Source organism: Panthera tigris, chromosome X, assembly GCF_018350195.1.
Source record: "Panthera tigris isolate Pti1 chromosome X, P.tigris_Pti1_mat1.1, whole genome shotgun sequence".
Taxonomy (NCBI): Eukaryota; Metazoa; Chordata; class Mammalia; order Carnivora; family Felidae; genus Panthera; species Panthera tigris.
In genome coordinates this window covers 102,924,843-102,929,748 of record NC_056677.1, presented here as the reverse complement: position 1 = coordinate 102,929,748, position 4,906 = coordinate 102,924,843, and positions in this window count along the sequence as shown.

The window sequence follows — 4,906 nt, the reverse complement described above, 5'->3', positions numbered from 1 at the left end:
ATAATCCCTTGAACTTTGTCACATTGTATGACCTAATCATAACAGTAAAATCCTTCATATCTCCAGCAGGAATCTCGGGAGTCATTTCAGAATTTTTCAGAATTATGCTAATTGCAATAAATAGTTACAGAGATAAACAATGGGTGCATTAAAAATTTACAGAGATAAACAATGGGTGAATTAAGGGCAAAGATGAATAGCATATGTATGCTTAGGGAAGATGGCTGTGAGACAAAACCTTGCCTGCTGGCACTCGTAACCAAGGCCAACCCTGCTGTAAATAACTTTAGCCCTTTTGTGAATCTTCTCTAAATTCTTTGCCTAATTACATTAAATGAATGCTTATTAAAAGAAGGATATTTGGGGCGCCTGGGTGGCTCAGTCAGTTAAGCCTCCAACTTTGGCTCAGGTCATGATCTCGTGGTTTGTGGGTTCAAGCCCGGTATCGGGCTCTGTGCTGACAGCTCAGAGCCTGGATCCCGCTTCAGATTCTGTGTCTCCCTCTTTCTCTGTTCCTCCCCCACTCACACTCTATCTCGCTGCCTCTATCTCTCAAAAAGAATAAAAAAAAGAAGGAGATTTATAAGACCTGTTATGTACTATCACAAATTTATTTTAACACCCACAAAGACCAGGAAGGAAATATATTTTTGTTATTTTAAGAGATTATGCTTATAATATGTTCAAAGTAAAGTATTACCAGCTGAGAGAGTAGAGCTGGACTTGAACTCAACTCTTGTGCTTATAAGTCCACTATATTTCTACTAAACCAAAGATCCCTCAACTCACTTGCTCTGTACACTGGGCTTCACTAGCACACTTAAGGTATTATCAGCATATATTGTAATCCTTGCCCTCATGGAATATAACACATAGTTGGCCATACATGCCACAAGAAAACATATATAATAATGCAAAAGTTGAAGAATGTATAAAGTGAATACTAGTTAAGTCACAGACATGTTTGTAGTACTGTAGAATACAAAGCATAGTTTTAATATAGCTTTCGTCTTCTTACTTCTCTGTTTCCACACTAGACCATGAGTTACTTGAGGACAGGGACCAAATCAAATTCTTTGTATTCACAAAAGTTAGCACAGAACTTGGAACGCAATAACATAATAGGCCCTCAATTGATGTTTGTTAAGAAATAATACTTATTTTCCCTAGTGAGCAATTTTGTATTATAATTGAGGTAATTTTTATTGCACATGTTCTTTTCTAGCAGAAGTACTAGGTTACACTTGGAAACTAAGAAGTTTTAGCTGATATTTAAAATGATAATTTAAAATTTAGAAAAAAGATACATTTCAGAAAAGAAACATTAACTAAAAAATAAGAAAAAGAAATATATTCATTTTTCATTCAGCCCTACTTTAGGTAGTAATGAACCAAAGATGATTAATATGAGGTCTCTGTCCTTGAGAGGCTTATATTCCTGTGGGGGAGAGAACAATAAACAGAAATTATGATAGAACATGAAGCATGTACCAACAGAGTGTCCACTATGGTAGTATTGAGGAAGAAGTAGCTAGCTCTGCTTGAAAGAATATGAACAAATATATCTTTGTCAGTCCTATGTCAGTATTTAATAGAAAAAGAGATCATCACCTTAAGTAAATTAGCACAGTTTGCGGTTTGAGAAGAAAGAAAAAATATGTCTCTTTACGTTTTAGTTTCTAAGACAAGGGAACCATAATTAGAAATTAAATGCTGAATACACATAGGGAAATATTCATTCAATTAGATGAAAATTATTTGAAATGACTCAATTTTATTACTGCAATGGAGGACAGAGTAATTTAAGAATGGTGAAGATCCCATATATCAATCAATGCACATATAATTGAATATATCGTATGTATTATGTATATAAATAAATCATTCTATATACTAAAAGGCATTAAAATTTTTATCATATTGATTTCTTAAATATTTTCCATGCTAAATGACAAAATTAAAAACTGTAATTAATCCTTTCTAATTGGCAAATTTTTCAAAGTCTGTTATATGGGAAGGTCTTTAGTAAAAGAAGGTCATATAAATTGCATAATGAAAGTCAAATCAGATATTCTAATAACTGTGAATATGACAAAAGAGGGATTATGTGGAAATAAATGCACACATTGTTACTGATCCTAATGAAGCATCTCTATTTTTATTCTGCAAATGTTTTTAGTTTGTAATTAATCATTTTGTGAAATTATTTTCTTCTGAAAGCCAAAAGTAAATGTTTCTTTTTCCCCCTCTGACCGTTCATCAATTTCATCTTATCAGATAACTATTTCCAGAATAGTCAGAGACAAAGCAGTGTATTTTATACACACCAAATGTGACTTCTATTGCTACAATATAAAAATAAATGTGTCTTTCTGTATAACTTACAAAAAGATAAAATTAAAAATTATATTTGGATAATCAGTTTGGTTTGATCCAACAAATCTCTGAGTACCAAATGCATAATTCCCTTGTTGAAACTCGAAGGAGTTGTTTAATAAGTTTACCCAGAAAGGTAGTATTGGTTGGAATTATAATCAAACTCAAGAAGGGTTAGGTGTTTTCATTCTTCTTTAACCTAAAGTCTAGAATACTGTGTGGGAGTTCTCAATAAATGTTTGGTTCAGTGAAGGGAAGAATTAATAAATGTGTTCTTGGCTGATCACTCCATAGTTGGTTTTGGATTTGTTTAAAGAGCCAGGGGTATCTTGGGCATATCTCTAAGTTTAGGAGTTAAGTATATAAAGGATAATTAATTGTTCTAACATAAAATATTAGACCATTAGACTGACCATTTTCATCTTTATTGCTCATTTCCTATGTTATTAAGTTTTCACAATTTTTCTGAAACTTAAGAGCAGTAGAAGCATAGAATGTCAAAACTATGCTACCCCATACCCCACAGACCAATGAACCAATGTGAGGGTTCTGTCAACTCCAAAACATGTCAGTTGTGATTATAAATTTGGGAATCAAAATATTACCACCAGGCAAGTCTGTGGACCCAGGAGGCAAACAATAATTCAAATGTAGGAAGCAAATTTATTTATTACCTGTATCTTCTACATCCCCTACTCCAGACATTGATACTTTGGGCATCAATGTTGACTCATATCCTAGGTGCAACAGTTCTTGAAATGTTGAATATTCCCTTTTTCCCAATGTAAAACAACAGAAGCAAATGGTCATAGGTCCCTTTGGAGAAGGACTGGGGAAACGAATACCATATATACTTGTGTTTAAGGTCTTCCTTGTGGATATACAGCATTCCCCACAGTCAATTGGTCTTAGCCTGAGAATGGCTCACTTTGCAAAACTAGGATCATGGCTTTTTATTAGAGCAACTGGCCCCGACTTCATAATCATCCATACTTGATTATTTTGGAGCATATAGATTGGGCAATACCCTATTTAACTGCCCACCTATATTGCCCCTGGAAATACTGTGTTCTATTCACCATCTCTTGCTCTCTGCGGGTCAGATTCTACAGGCTACCATTTTGACCCTATTAATTTATATCAAGGTCAGTTATATAATAGTATCGCCTGCTCTCATCCCAGGATTTAGGGGATAGCCATGTTTGAGATCCTTAATAATACTTGTGCCCCAACGTCAGTGCATTCCTTACTACTTTTATCAATGGAGTATCTCCTGGGATTACATTCACCTGGAGGAGTTTCTAAACTTACACAGTATATCCACATCAGTATATGCCTCTTCTCTGTGTCTTTGATTCTTTCCTCCACTGTTTTTCAGGTAAGTTTTGGCATTTCTACTTCACTTTGTGAGAGTCATCACTTTTTTCAAGGGTGCAAGAGGCAACCTAGTAGTGTACTAGAACCAATTCCCATTGTCCTTGTCAAGGTATTAAATCCTGTATTATAAGAGAATCCCTTTATTCTGATACACTCTTCCTTATCCAACATTATACTTTGTCTCATTTGAATCAACACCCTTAGGGTCCAGCCCTATATATATATATATATATATATATATATATATATATATATATGTATATATATCCATCACATTGTAGTCAGTTATCCATCACATTGTAGAGTCTGTTCCAAGGAAATTTCCTAAAGTTCCTAACTATTTTATGTTACATTCCTCAGGAAGCAGACTCTGAAGCACTCAGAGTTATTTCTAGGAGATTCATTAGTTAACACTTATGAGAGGGGAGGGAAGCAGGATTGGGCAAAAGGGTAAGTAGAACACTGAAGAAGTTACAACAGTGGCCTTGGCTGATTCTATTGGGAACTCTGGAGCAGGAATGGCCCTCCAGAGATCTTCCACATTGAGAAAAGAAGGTCAGGACTTTATGCTCCATCACTGAAAAGTCACTGGATGTGAGCTGATCCTATGGAGGAGATAAGGCGTTCAGTGAGACATCTCTTTTCTGCTAAGGGAAATCCACAAAAAGATATTCAGGTGAGAGCCATTAGTCACAAACCCTCCAAACTACCGAGGTCATTATTGCTTCTTCCTGAAAGGGGGACCTGGGATGGTCACCATAGCACCCATGACACTTTTCCCAGAAAAGATTTGCAATTTTATAGGGGCTTTCTGGAAAATTTAGGCTTTACCACAATGGAATAATTTACAACAGCAATTCTAAGAATTGGAGTAACTTGAAAGGAAAGAGAATTTCAGAATAGGTATCAAAGTATTTCTTCTGCCCTTTCTGCTTACAGTTGCCATATTTCAGCTCGCCACACAATAATAGCTGCTAGCTGCATGCAATGATTTTATAAGAAATGATAATTAAAATTCCTAAGAGAAATTATATTGTTAAAAGGCAAAACTCAGAAAGATTGATAAAGTGGACAAACTATACTCCTTCTGACTTGAATATGTAATTTAGGAATTAGCTTTGTCCTTTAATGGAGAAAGGTGGTCCACCATAAC